We start from the raw sequence: 15,243 nt of genomic DNA, 5'->3' as shown, positions 1-15,243 counted from the left end.
TCCAAGCTCTCGTATGGCTATGAGACTCACAATCAGGCGTCGCACCTTAGTAAGCTTTCAGGAAAGTCAGGACTATTTATTGCCGCATCAAGGAAAGATGAAATATTTTCTGTTAATACTCTTTATTCCCACATTTTTTGAATCCAAGAAGGAGTTCGATATCCGTCTAAAAAAATAGAAGAGAGAAAGTCTAATTCCACATCTATTAGGGGCACTGAGTATATGGTGTAAGTCCTTGCTGTGTTAGCTAGGCCACCTGCCTGAAGCGTTGAAGATAGAAAATTATGGTTGCTTGTTGATTGATTCGGCGTAACGAGTGATAGAGATACCTTACGAGGGTTTAAGGAAAGAAGTTCGTTCAGGATGTTAAACTTTTTTCAATCGGGTTGTGGACCCATAGACATTGAGATTGATGAGACTTGGGAACGAGGTTGTCCCCTGTTCGTTGTTTTTCCTGAGAGAAAGATGGTCTCGAAGCACACTCTGGTTCGTGCCAATCCCTTCACTCCAGTAATCCATACCCGGACGTCCGCGATGGCGTAAGCACGTCGCAAGTTTGCTCACCGGTTATTGCATTAAGCACCGATAATTCACCAAAAGCAAGAGGCTCCTAAAAATTTTAGAGTCAGATTCACGTGCAACCTTGATCTTATTATACGATATACCACAAAGTTTTCTATTCGATGGACCAGGAGGAACAATTGAAAAAAGCTCGACCAGTACGGTATCTCTTTGAATCCTGAATATGGTGATACCCCCGATTGTACCAATCTACATATGTCTATCCCCGTTACTAGTTATTGTCATTTGGATTCCTTTACTTTATTTGTCCGATGAGAAATGCGAAACGAAAGAAGGATCCTCCTGCTGGGAAATTAGATCCTACTCTTTGTCCACAGAAAATGGAGAGAGGAATTGATGTCTTTTTTGAATCCGGCGTCGGGACTGACGGGGCTCGAACCCGCAACTTCCGCCTTGACAGGGCGGTGCTCTGACCGATTGAACTACAATCCCAGGTTGGAATCTTAACCTCTTACGGTTGTCGAGAGATCTCAATCTACTACATCTACTCTAAAGGCAATGCAAAGAGTTCACGCCGGATCGAAGGCATGCTCTTAGTTAGCTTATGAGCGAAGGGTACGAGAGTTGTTCGAAAGTATTGGAGCGAAGGTTTGAAGACGCTCGAACAACGGGAGAGGAAGGAAGAAAGGCGAGGTTCGACCGTAACGTAATAAGGGAGGGTGCCTCCTTTCAGAGTGTGATTCGTCGGATCCAATGCGGTTAATTGCTATTAGGCTTTTTAGGAAAGTTCCCCTTTTCTTATGCAGTTAGCTCGATTCCAGGTATAGCTCTGAATGGGCATGTAGCTGTAGGCGGGAACTCTTCTTTTTATCTTATTCTTTGGTCAGGCAAGTCGGCTGGTAATCCCAACCGAATAAGCAATCGAAATCGCTACAAGCAACCTATTTCATACCCTTTTCTTCGTACTTCCTCTTCTCCTTCTCTTCTTTCTCTCCCTGCCGAGCTTGTTGGAGTGCCATTGCCAAGATCTAGTGTAATTCCTTTTCCCCGGGAGCCAGTCGCACTAATGCTAGTATCAATAGGAAGATCTTTATTGCTTAGGAGATTTCTGGTTTTCTCCCCTGTAGTGTCAAAGTATTTGGCATAAAGAGCCCTCAATAACTTGCTTGTCCTGTACGCGGATAGAGGGAGTTTCAACTCGGCCTTCTACTAAGAGTGTTGCACAAATTCCCTTTCTTATCCCTTCTAGTTTAAGCCTTTCCTTCCTATGTAACCAAGTCCTCCTATGAACCTATCCCTGCCTAAAGGATAGGATAGGATAGATTACAACTATAAAGTAAAGGCTGTCTTCGAGCAAGCTCTTAGCTTTCATTGTGAGTGAGAGAGGAATTGAGGCTGATTCAACTCAAGCAGCTTGCACATGATTGTCTTGTGTAGTGTGTGATATCTTTCCTTTGTTAAGTGGAAGTGGGAACTATCTAAGATCTTTGATCCATCCCTTTCTTGGGCACAGTCAAAGACCTTGCAACTAAGGGCTTCAACCGATGCCTTCAAGCTCACCTAACTTGGTTCTAGTATTGTGACTGACACTCTACCAAATCCATCAATTCTTGGATTGGTTGCTTCTGAGAGAGCTGCTCTTCCGACTGCTCGTATTCATCCCTTCCCCATGAGGGCAATCAGCCCCTTGCTTTCATTTGAATATTGGCCCTCGCGCATCACGGCTAGATTTGAGTCACTCATAGCTAGGGCTTTCTATTTCATCAGGACGGCTTCTCCTCTACTGAGCTCATCGCCCCTTTCTATCAGCTTCCGCTACCTGTCTGATGAGGTTTTACGGAGGCTCCTTTGATCGGTTTGAGGCTTTACCTCACCCTATCTCGCTTACTCGTTGTGGTTTATCACGGAATAAACCTGCTTTTCATCGTAAGATGATGAGGGGTCGCTCCTGGAGTTGCTAGTGAGTCCGAGTGAAAGAGTCAACTGCTTGCCCCTTGCACTTTACCGGTTTGGAATGAGAGCCTTCATGTCAGCCTTCTCACCCATGGAATCCCTCTTATCTTATAGTTCTCTATCTTTTGAGACTTCGTTACAGTCATCGTAATCGTAGGAGGGCTTGCCCTTGATCTTCTTAGAAAGTGAGGGATTTAATAGCAAAGCAGAAGCTACTTTTCACTCATATTCAAAAGCTAAACCGGTTGGCTACGAAGCGAGGATTTGTTCTTAGTTTCCTGGTATTACCTTCCGAACCTTCCTTGGATTGAAACGGAGCTTCCTCTAGCTTCAGAGCGAGGGAAGATGGATGGGCTGACTTGAGGCTCGGGATGGTGTGGGATAACAGCCTTGAACTGAGCTTCGTTTGATAGTACTTTCGGAATAGGCTTTTGGCTAGATTTAGGGTAGAAGCCTGAAAGTCCTCTGATTCTTACTTTACTACTTCCTTTGATGGCATCGTTCCTTAGTCTGATTCATGGCATTCCTCATTCTTGGATTTTAGCTTCGATGCAAGGGAAAAGAGCAAGGAAAAGCCCTATATCCGGAACTCCGAGAGCTAGACCGGCTACAGGCTAAGCAGTACCGGCTGAGGTATTTGAGTTAGGGTCTCGTGGCCCCAGGCCGGCTAAGAGCAGCAATTCTTACATTTCTCTCAGAAGCTAGTTTCCTACTTCCTTTCCTATTTGAAAGAGCTTTCAAATAGCATGTGCATTGAAAGTCTTCAATTAGACTAGAGCGTTAGATTCTTTTTTTTTTTTAGTTCCACTGATAAAGTCGAGTCTTATAAAAGAGGCCACTCTACGAGGGAAGTCCCCGGGTCGAGTCTTTGCGAGTTCATCCCAAACAAAGCGAAGCCCTTCCGGTCGGGAAGATGCGGATAAAACGCCAATAGCCGGATGTCCGCTTCTACGGCATAAGCTTTAATGAAAAGAGCAATCAACGCTAATCAAAATTGAATAATCAAAGAAAATTAGGTATAGGTTTGAACAGTTTTTTCAATCTTTTTCTTCCTATTCTAAGATAGCTTTCAACTGAGTGGCTACCCTTTTTGTCAAATACGGGTCAATAGCCCCGTTCAGACAACTAGGGTCCCCCTTAGATCCTCCAACATTTCGCGGAGGCAATCATCCGGCTCATGAGGCAGATACAGATCCTCCATAATATGGGTGGCGGTCTGAGAGTGCAGCTCTATCATATCTGCCCTCTCATTCTTGTAGTTCTCTTTAACGGAAAAGCATCCGAAAAAACGGAACACTAACCTAATCTCGAAAGAAAATTTTTACTTTTATCAACCCCTATTCCTGACTTGAACAGAAGCTTCAGCTACTTGAAGAGTGAAGAAGCAGCTACCATCTTTCAATGCAATACTAAGCCAACTAGCAACCTGAGCCTGTAGCCACCCGGTATTTTATAATAGCAACCAAGCCAGCCGGCCTATATTTGAACGAAAATGCCGGGTCGCTCAGCGAGGAGAGGATAGGGTGCTCTCGGATTTGATAAGAAAGACAGGGCGAGTCATTTTGCATGTCGGAAAAAAGACAAACCATGGGCTTGAGGCATCGGTCGTCTCGGTTCTAATCCGTATATCATCCAGGAACTCACTGTTGAAATTCCGGCAACTTGTTCACTTCGTTCTATTATATAATGGATCAGCCCTCATCAAGAACTCTCGCCAAATCACAAGTCTTCCTATTACGTTACGCCAGAATGCACAACCACCGTGGGCATTCATTCCTATGCGGGGGTCGGGGACATGGCAGATGAACTTTACTTTGCACATGCGTTCATCGGCGGCTGATCATGTAACGTCAAAGAAAAAGACCGCTTAATAAGACGCCTATTCGATCTAATAGTCGAACGAGGTACGAACTAGTGCTAGCTCGGGCGCGGTAACAAAGGTCCTCGCAAACCTCGTAGCGGAGAGGCGGCTTATTGCAGCAATTTGAATCAGTAATCATCAATGCATAAGGGAACAGCATGAAGCGATGATATGCTTCGCAAGCAAATGGGTCAATGACTAGATAGCCACGGTAAGATGGAAGGCCCGCGCCAATGCCCTTAGGGTTGTCGGTCGAATTACCGATCAATTAGATTCTTGGATGAGCGGAACATCTTTGAGACAAATCATCTCCACCCGGGTACATAGCTTCATCCAAACCATGGATCCACGAATTGTTGCCTCGCTCGAGAAAAGAGCTTCGTAGTTGCAAGTTCTGGGCCGATGAGCGATATGTAATCCTAGGATTAGAACTATGCTTTACTACTTCCATATAGTAGTTAGATCTTTTCTATTTTTTATATTTTAGGTCTAAAGGCTAGTCTTCATTTCCTTTTCTTCTCTTTTTTCAATATGGATAACAAGAGGCCTACATGGAAGGAAGGAAAGATGGAAGGAGAGAAGGACTGAACGACAAAAGGAAAGACCTCTTTGTTTGCCTTGGAATGAATTGGTTTTTTCAACTGCTGAATAGGTTTCGGGGCTTAACTTAAGTAAGTCTTCAGTACGCTTTTAGTATCCGGATCGATAGAGACTGATCCCTTTCTACATACATAGCCCCACCCCACCAGATACATACATACTTTTTATCCTTTCTCCCATAAAGCTTCCTTTCCTGAATCTTAGCTCTTATCTTTCTTATTTATTCTGACTACTCTCACTTTAGAAACCGGGCCTGGAGAATTCAACCTTAACGTACCCGGGTAGTACGCCTGGAACAAGAAGGTTCGTCGTACAATTTCGGCGATTACAAAAAGAAAGGAGTATATCCCTCTCCCTTAGTGCCTTTCCACTTTCGTCGTTCAGGAACAAACACTTCGCCTAATTCTTTTGAATCCCGGCCTGCTTTTTCCCCACTAACTAATTACGTTACGACCACTGAACAAACTTGGTTGACGAACATAGTTTATGCGCCGCTAATGTAGCGGCTTGTCGAGCATTTGACAAACTCACACCATCCATTTCAAATGGGATTTGTCCTGTGGACACACGAGCAATCCAACCCGTAGGATTTCCATTTCCTCTTCCCATTCTGACTTCTGTAGGTTCCCCGGTAATAGGGAGATCTGCGAGAACTCTTACCCATATCTTACCATTTCTTCGGAATTGTCCGCTCATAGTACGATGGAATTGCCCAATTATAGCTCGACGCGCTGCTTCAATGGCTCAATATGAAAGACGACCAGCTCTCAAACTTTTAGTGCCATATCTTCCAAAACCAAGTCGTGTATCGTCCGGTTTGCAACCCCTACTACATCTGCCTTTATGATATTTACTATATTTCGTACGTTTCGGATATAGCACGTCCCCTTTCTTTTTGACTATATGAAATCCACACTTTGACACCTGAGATTCCGTAACGAGTAGATACTTTCGCAGGAGCATAATCTATTTTCTGGTTAAATACATTACTAGATGTTTTTCCATACTTTCCGCATTCAGTTCTAGCTATTTCTGCACCTTCTGATCGACCTGAACAACATATACGGATCCCCTCCACCCCTTTTTTCATTACTAATCGAATATCCTTCACTATTTGACTAAAATGGAGTGAAATGATCTTGTTTTGTTCCTCGGTTGAAAAGAGATATCTTGAGCAATCGGAGAAGCACTTTGATAAACAGATTTGATCTTGACCGACTCAATTAAGGTATTAGTCTTTGTTCTATTAGAGAACAAAGATCGCATTTTTTTCACTTCGTTCAAATAAAAGTTGTACCCATACGGAATTCTTCTGTTTCTCAGTATGATCTCTATCATCATCTCTATTCCCTTTATCAATTCTCCTATCCCACCTAGGTCTATGAATTTCTCTATCAATTCCATTACCTTATCCTTAGCCGTGAGGTTCCAACATTTTTTCCTGAATTTTCGTAGGAGTTGTTCCCGGGCATACTCAAAAAAAAGGTTCTTATACACCCCAACCCCGTCCCTTGGAAAGAAAAAGGTAGCACCGAAGAAAGGAAAGAGCGAGATGGTGGTTTTTGTTGTTCTTGCGAAGCGAGGATGATCCGACCAGCGAATGAAGTGGGTCAACTTTTTGTCTTCGGCCAAAAACTTTTTCTCGCTGGTCGAGCTTTCGAAAAAAAAAGCGAAACGTATTCTCTTATCTAAGCTTCTTCCCTGTGCATTAGCTCCCCCCATGGTAGATGGTTCAACCACGCCCGGTTCCACGAAATGATTGAGAACTACGACGGGGTCGAAATGCATTTGGTTCTTTGTCTTCAATAAGTATTGCATGACCGAATAATTCAAGGAAGGGCGCACCGCAGGGAGGGTCCTTTTAAGTGGATGACTCGTGGGGCTGTCGGAGGGGGACTTCTTTGAGAAAAAGAACTTGAATAACTTCGTTTTTCTGAAGGAGTCGTCATTTAGGAGGGCTATGTCATTTACAAGCCCGGCGTATTTTGGATGCTTGAAGGCCCCGCTGACCCGAAGTGATTTAGAAAGATTCTTCTTTATCGATGGTGATCGGTCATGGTATCCATAGCGTTGCTTCTTTTTCGGCCAAATCCGGATTTCGTTTTGCTTCTCCCGGTCGTCGAGCCTGATCGACTCGACTCTTTTCCCTGCCCCCCGGCCTCTCACTTCGTTTCGTTCTTCTTCTGTACCGTCGCTTGAATGAAGACACCCGATCGGCCCGACTTTCCCAAATGCCCACCACTGGCCCTTCCCCTTTCCGGGTCTGGATTTTTCGCGTCATTTCTGTCGTCGTGGTCGACGGGGAAGAAAGAAATGAATGAATGTTCTTTTGGGAAAATGTATAATAATACACCTACCGAGACGAAAGCCAAAGGTGAGTCTAGTAGGTGGACGTATCGAACCGAAATAAGATCTAAGATTGACATCTTGATACACTGATTTACCATAATAATAAATAGAGTCAATGCGGACTCCGCCGTGGGAAGAGCCGCTTCTTTCTTGCTTGATAGGGGGGCTTCCATTCACCAGCGCAGACTAAAAGTGCTCTCCAAACCGTGCTGGATAGTCACCCATCACACGGCTCTCAAACCCAACCTGTGGTGGATCCCGGGTGACAAAGTAAAAGCCTTTGATCCTTTGCCCCATACTTTGAGATGCTCCTCCCCGCCGATCAAGCAGCGACGCTGCTCTTAGCTTTAAGCCGCTATCGTTCGGTTCGGATAAGTAAAGTCCCTTCGGTCAGTTCGCTCAGGTGATCCTCCCTTCTCTTCCCTAACGTTCAGAGTTGTTCTGGTTTGAGAAAGGAGCACCGGCCGAGCGCCCTGAATGAATAATAAATTTACAGCAGAGGTAATTGCAGATTCTTATTCGAACGAGTTGAAGCTAACAACATGTCGATTACACACTGGGGGTTGGTAAGAACTGAGGGGCAATGCCCCTCTAACCTAAGTGGGCCTACCTGCGTAGCAACTGGTACTTGAGCGGGCGGGGGGGGGGGGGGGGTGGTTTGGTTTTGTGCAAGGCCCTCGCAGCAGGAAGAGGCAGTTGTCATTTGAAAGAAAACGCTCTTAGTTTTTATAAGGTTCCAAACCTTCGCACCCTGATGAAAAATCCCTTTCTTTTCTATCTTATTAGTAAAGCCTAAACGTCCTTATTGAGGCCTAGCTAACGAGAAATCAAAGCGATAACGCACCTTTCCTAAGATTAGAATCGAAATAGAAGAGAAGGCCTTTCTTTCTCAAAGTAAACTTTCCCCCTTCCCTTCTTGCTTTAGAAAGATTGCAGCTAGCATGCTGGACTAATCTAATAGAAAGTCAAGGCTCTTCTCCTGTTCTACGAATGTACAACTCTCTTTACTGAGCGAGACTCCATCTATATCCCTACTAGTGGTTATTCTTTCCAGGCCATTTGTTTGACAGCTTAAACTAGACCCCACTTTCGATTAGATAGGTTTCGGTCTTAATCAAGATAGCTCAAGGGCGCGTCGGAACGGTCGGTAGCTACTTAGTCTCATCCGAGAGTCTAATCTCCTTGTACTGCTTTTTTTCTTTTCAAAATAAAAAAAGGTCGATTTAGGCTCCTTCCCTTCCCATAGCTGCGGTAGCAGGTACTACGAGCCCTCTGTCCCACGCATTTAACCGGCGTGGTTCACCGGTTCCACCGAAAACTCTCATTTGTTGAAGCGGAGCATAGTGCGCTTTAGGCGCCGAGCGAGAAAGGTCTCTTCTTTCGTTTCGGTTTATTCACAAATCTGAAACTTAGCACTTGTTTTCTTATTCCAGGGGCGGCGGCGTTCTTGAATGAAGTCTATCCGAACCGAATTAGCACTTCTCAGATCAGGCGAGGCCTCTCCAGCGGAGCTGGGCGCCGGGGCCCTGGCTGCACTAGCGATTGGCACATAGGGGAGTGGTTGCCTGGCTTTCCCGTCCTGGTATCCTGCACCTCGCGTTCATGATATCTACATTCAACTGTGCCCCGGAGACACGGTCGAAGCACGCCCGCCCAGTGTGCTTCTTTCACGACATGCTCTGGTCCCGGGTGTCTTCCAGTGGTCTTCTAGCGTTACAAGAAGTCGTGTCCGTCCCGGACATCTGCAACGCCCTTCCCCGCCTTTTTTTTTAATTTGGGGTGAAGGAAAAGACTGACCCCTTCGGTGACTTTCGCGGTCGCCCTCACTGAACCGACTTGAATCTGAACTACGATTCAGACCAAGTCTTACCGAAATTGGATTTCCTTTTCGTTCCATATGCGCTTATACTTTACTTTTGTCCCTTTTTGATTCCCGGTCCAATATGAGTTCTCGAAGATCTTCGTTTTCCGTGTAGAAGAAAACTCTCGCAATTTAGGACCTCCTTCAGTGATCTTACAACGAACAGGATTCCATTGAAAATTCGTACGGAGCAATCAACGAATTCCAGCAAAATAGAAGAAGATGTGACCCAATTTTCCTGTCCTTAAAAGAAGATCTCTCCGGTTGCTTCCTTCTCCTTGCTAAACTAGAAATGATCTCTTACGACTACCATTGCGATTCACGCATCTCGCACAACCGTGCCTGTGATATTAGTGGTGAATACTCTTGTATACTAGCCGTCTCACAGGTTCTCGTTAGCAAGGATAGAGAGACAAAAGGATAGCTTCGAAAGTAGGTAGGCTAGGGAGATGCTCAAACCGGGGCTGGATCGAATTCCTGTAAGACTTCTATCCTTTTTCTCTTTCTTTCTTACTAGATTCCCCTGCCCCTATATTCAATTAAAAGACTAGAAAACCTCTCTTGTGCGTCTACGTACCCGTCTTACCAATACTGATTAGCTTAAGACTGAAAATCTTAGTTAGATAGCATCTATTGTATTGTCTATCTTAATTCACTTAAAGCCTTACTTTCAACTCGGCCTCCCGGTCAGTATATCCGAGTTCTACTTAAATAGTCTGGGTTTTCATATTCTTTATCTTTGATATGTGCGGTCCTCAATCGCCGGACGGCTGCCCTCCATCCCCTTGCTTCACGTGTGTGCCCTTCTTATCATTTGTTGGCTAGCCCTTTGTATTTCATGGCATGGCTACATGTGCCCTTTGGATTTGATGGCACTTCAACCGGGGGTCTTTTTTCATCCTTCGATGCTAACTCTGAACTCATGCTTCCACCACCAGCTTAAGCACTTCTATCGATCAATTCTGGTTCAAGATTTGAAACTGACAGCCGAACCCAACGAGTGAAGTATACGTAAAGAGTCAGAAGAAAGCAATAAAAAAAGAAAGATTTCATGGCGATATCAATTCCGTCATATCTGAAAGAAATTCCTGAAATAAATAAAGAATTCTGTCACTTCAAGAAAGAAGGAAGGAATTCCATCAATAATTGCCAAATCCTAAATTCAGTCTTCACTGATAGATAGAAAGATAAATTATGTAAAGCAAAGAAAAAAGAAGGCTTGAAATCAAATCCATCTTAATACGAAATTTTGAAATAAAAAATCTTTCCACTTCCAGCGCACCTCCTTTCCATGCTACTTCTTTCTTTTCCACTTCATGACCATGAATTATAGGTCGGCATTTCTTTCATTCCATCAAGAAAGGCACCTCTGGACGTCTAGTACAACTTCAAGCCGGGGGACCATGGATCAAGATTTCTGGTTCCCCTTCGATTTTCAACTTCGCAGTCTGCTACTATTAGAGGGATATGGATTTCTTTCCCCCAGATATCGATTTATCGGGAGTGCTACTCTTTCCATCAAAGCAATCACACCCTTAATTCACACTCATTCTGCTCCACTCACACCCGAAAGAAAGCTAGCTCATCTCTCAGACTGGATCCGGTCGTAGAGACTGATTGATCGGTCACCAACCTGCAAGACCAAGAATTTGAAGAAAGATCTCTGCTTAGGCTTAATATCTCTCTACCTCTCAAAGTCACCACTCCGTCCAGGTGTGGAGGTCAGAATCCCATCCTATCCACCCGGGCCGTCGTCACCACCTTCTTTTGTCCGATCCTTCTCCTTTTGAATGATCGTCACGCTTCTCTTGAGATCGAGATCAGCTTCCCAAGTCAGAACTAGAAAGAATAGTAAATAGCACCGCTGATAGACTTCATATGAGAAAATGGGATGATTCCTTAGGCAGTGTAGCTTTGTCGGGGTGCACCTTTGGTAGCAGCGGCATCTCTCTTTCTCTCTGCAAATGCATCCCATTGAGACTTCTCCTCCTGGGCAGGATCTTCCAACCTTTCATTCATTTCTTGATCCATCAACCTGGGAGCGAAGCCCTTCATCTTTCTCTTTTTGCTACTAATAACTGGGCTTCCCTTCACCACAAGATGCAAAAGATTGGAAGAATCGTTTGAGAGACCGTCCGCCCAACCTGTCAGATATTCCTGGACTCGCTTTGAACCAAAAGAGATGCTGCTTGATCCGAGTATGCTACTTGCGTAGTAGATCCAGCCATATCAAAGCGTCTTTCCCACTTGAGAAAAGGAGTGATTTGCGCTTGTCCGATTGAGGGCCCTTCTCGCTTAGTGGAAAAAGTACTCAAATTGGCAATACAAACCTAATGGTTAGCTTTTGATGCCACCATACCATAGGGGCTCTAGCTTACGACTATCAAAAAGAAGGCGATAGGGAAAGGCACCGCTAGATCGACTTTCAAAGTCCGGCTGGATGGGAATGATTTCCGGGGAAGAAGCCCCGGCTGACATGCCAGCTCGATCTAAGGTGGGAAGGGATCGAGACCTTTCTCGCGAAGATGGTCTTCTATAGTTTAAAAATCTCGACTTTAGAACAAAACTACTTTCTTTCTTCCATGCCGCTGTCGAAGGCCCGGCTTAAGACATTGACTTGGGTCTTGCAGCTGCCAACCTTCAAAGTAGGAGTTCGGGATCTTGTCATGAGCATGCTCCAGAGAAGGCTTTTTCCTTTATTTATCTACTCGTGACCGAGCGAGGATGATCTTCTTCATGATCGGCCAAGTCCGAAAGCTGCAAGAAAAAGGGGCCAGAGAGAAGGTCTTTTCATCACCTCCTTTGGCTCTTATTGGTTCTCTTCACGATGATTGGTCGGGGCCTTCGTTCCCTCTTTTAAGTAGAGCGATGTTCCCGCGGCGAAGAAGTGGAATGATCATCAGAAGGAGGTGAAAGGCTTAACAGCGCCTGGCGGGAATAAGAAAATAAGGAAATTGGGTCGGGTTTGGTCATTCATTCTTGCTTTTTTGGGATTGAAGGATAAATTACAAGCAAGTCGTGTTTGGAGCGAACGAATTACCTCCTTTGAAAAAGAATTTCTTTGGTTATGGCCGATACCTATTGTTGTCAATGAGAAGATCTACCCGGAAAGGGAAAACAAGATTGGATAGTTGGGCAGGCGCTCCCCTTTGGGTGTGGTTGTGTATGGATAGGCTAAGGCACCTTAGTGTGCAAGGGGCTAAGTCGTTCATTCAAGGACCGGAGCTTTCATCTGAATTCCCCTATGTTCGAGACCATTATTTCTTAGAGTCGTTGAACGAAAAAAGCTGGATAGAGAGGCCGGGTAAATGGTCCAAGGGTCCTTGTCCAAAGGCGGCTAAGCCCTTTCCAGCAACGTGGAAGAGGAGAGCTTGCTCAGGGAATTCAAATGGGAGACTCTCATTCGGATGACTGTCGGTATGATGATGTGCTTGATGCTAAAGCTGCCTATTCTCGTTGAGACTCTTGTCGAATCCAATCTTCTTTCTAGAGCACCTATATGAAAGGGAAATCCGGATGAGTAAAAAGGGGCCTTCCTAGTCCTTGAAGTTGTTAGAGTTCGGACTTATCGACTTGTGTAGTAATAGAAGCGATCTTCTTTACAGGCGCCTACGACCCCTAATTTATTAAAGAGAAGGGAGCCGCCCTAGTAGCATGAGACGACAGCCTTGCATAGGAGTAGTTCTGACTCCGAGAATAGAATCTTATCCCCGCCGACTAAGCCCGGACTCTTTCGCATCGCGCTAATTCAGTGCCAGCCGTTGGTGAAAGACCTGCATGGAGCCGAGCCCTTCTCACCTACCTGCTTTGGGGAGAGTTTGATCCGGACAAAACTAGTGGGTGTCGCCTCCTCGAAGCAGCTCCCTCTCGCCCCGATTGATGAAAAAGAAATAGAATTGGAAAAGTCCAAAGAAGACTTTGACCCCGTAAGCTAAACTGGGAATCTCGTACGAAACTGAGAATGTGATCATGACAGCACATCGAAAGAAAGTGGCTCGTGGCTTTCATATCTTGTTAAATAAGAGATCGATCCCGTAGTTCAATCCTGGGAAGGGTCAAAAAGTGTATCCACCCGGTCCGGGGAAGGTGTGTTCAATCCTCTCACGTTCTTGGTCAAGTAATGGCTTTATCTTCATTCTCGCTTTGGGATCATCTCGCCTTCGTGGGTCTCCGCTTTCCAGCTGCGGAAAGCTTCACTCCTTTCACTGAATGAAGACCAAGGAAAGAACTTCAAATGTTGAACCATTTGGAAAGAACTTCAAATGTTGAACCATTTAGCTATGGATGCTTAGCGGGGGTTGAGAGATCCCTTGTCGCCGACAAAGAAAAGAAGGTAGAACCAATGGGCCCTTAGTCCGCCCCTTATGTAGTACATAGAGGCGTTGCGAAGGAGTGAAGAATGCCCCTTTCCTCCTGGAAGAACTGGACGACCAAATACAAGCACTGACTTCAAAAAAGAGATAGCCTGCCTCTCTCTCCTTTCTTGCAGCTTACGAACCCCCCGAAAACAAGATTGACGCAGAAAGGTAGCGAACTCTTTTTGCTCAATAGCTAAATAAAGAGAAAGCAAACCACCTGAAGAGGAATGAAAGCTTCAAATCGAGTTCTCTCTAGTAAAGAAGTGGATTTCCTGAAATGAAAATAAGGAAAGGCAAGAAAAAAGTACAGAGGTCTTGCGAGGCGGTCGTTGGGATCGAATCTTCCTGGCAGTGGGCGAGAAGACCTCAGTTGGAGACGGGGCGGCTTTCTCTATTTCACGAAGATGTCATTTTCAAGATAGGATTTTTGGTTGTAAATCAATGTGAGTAGCCCTACTTTCCCCACTTTCATCTATCCTTTTTCTGCCTTCCACTTTCGAGAGCTAGACCAGACTTCCTTATCTGGCTTCCAGTCTACTAAGGACAGCTGGCTCAGACGCTGCCTTTGAGTTCGGACTTCCTTCTTTCTATGACCTGATCAGGAGCTGCATGATCCGATGAGCTATCAGCTGAGAGACTGGCTTCTCGGTTGTTAGTAACGACTCATACAGAGCTGCTTACCTTGCTATGGTGAGTTATAGAATCAATTGAGCGATGCTACCTACTTTGCTGATCTAGTTAGAGGACTTCTTTCAAGAAGGGCTTGAATCCAATGAATTGTGTTTCCATTAGAATGGTGAAAATGCTAATGCTTAGATTGGTTACAGGAGCTTCTTTGAAAAGAATCAATCAATCAAGCTTGGACCCGTGCTATTTAGAGGCGTCCAAGAACCTGTCCAGACTATCATCTTACTCCCCGGAGATGATTGCTTCTTTTACTATTGCTTCTTAGTTCGTATCGCTACAATAGATGAGGCCATTTCATTTATTCATAAACTCGTATGTAGTCAATGAACGGCACTGCTCGATTCTACTGCCTAAGATGTCCCTCCCGGAACCTGCTTGAGTTAGCGTAAGCGGCTCGTAAGACCAAGGAGTTAGCCACCTTCTGGGTGAGAGGAAAACTAGACCCAGAAAGGGATAGAGCTCTGAAATAGTGAAATGGGTGGGAACACAATCGATGTGTCATAAGAAGGCAGTGATGAAGTTGGTGATTGTCGCCTATTAGTATTAGAGATGAAGATAGAGGAATGCAAACTAGCTAACTCCTCTATAAGCGGAAAGAGAGAGAGCCAATACATGACAGGGGGGAGAAGTGAAGCAGCTTTCTTAGACGGAGAAGGTTCTTAGTCTAATCGCAAACTGAACCCGTCTGTAACCACAATGACTATATGCTTAACACACCTTCTGATCGATCTTAGCTAATTAACCTTTTTCGAATGGGAATTCATCAAGCGGGGTGGAGGAATGGTCAACTCATCAGGCTCATGATCTGAAGACTACAGGTTCGAATCCTGTCCCCGCCTAATCACTTGAGATCTTTTTTTGGGTGGTCAAAGTTGTGTTGCCAGCTAGCGAATGTTCGGATGGTGAACAGTTCAGTATCAAGTCTGTAACGAAGCTAGTACGGTTCAATGGTTTTAGAATAATAGTGAACCGGGTAACTGGATCGCCCCGGCGGGGTTGCTCTGACTCAGACGACCCTGAGAAGCGCAGCACTCCGGTAACGGATCCTTTTG

General features: G+C 45.0%; 2 non-coding genes and 1 pseudogene across 2 annotated transcripts; 1 reads left to right on the top strand and 2 right to left on the bottom strand.

The window, feature by feature from the left end:
* Positions 1-940: 940 nt before the first annotated feature.
* TRNAD-GUC (transfer RNA aspartic acid (anticodon GUC)) lies at positions 941-1,014 on the bottom strand. Its single transcript has one exon. It is a non-coding gene; the product is annotated as a tRNA-Asp (tRNA).
* Positions 1,015-4,860: 3,846 nt separating this feature from the next.
* Positions 4,861-9,804, bottom strand: LOC128132705 (ribosomal protein S3, mitochondrial-like; annotated as a pseudogene).
* Positions 9,805-14,957: 5,153 nt separating this feature from the next.
* On the top strand, positions 14,958-15,030 carry TRNAM-CAU (transfer RNA methionine (anticodon CAU)). The gene has a single exon. It is a non-coding gene; the product is annotated as a tRNA-Met (tRNA).
* Positions 15,031-15,243: the final 213 nt, after the last annotated feature.

This window comes from Lactuca sativa, chromosome 3 (assembly GCF_002870075.4).
Source record: "Lactuca sativa cultivar Salinas chromosome 3, Lsat_Salinas_v11, whole genome shotgun sequence".
Lineage (NCBI taxonomy): Eukaryota > Viridiplantae > Streptophyta > Magnoliopsida > Asterales > Asteraceae > Lactuca > Lactuca sativa.
Note: the sequence above shows the minus strand (reverse complement) of the source record. Positions and strands in the feature narration are given on the sequence as shown.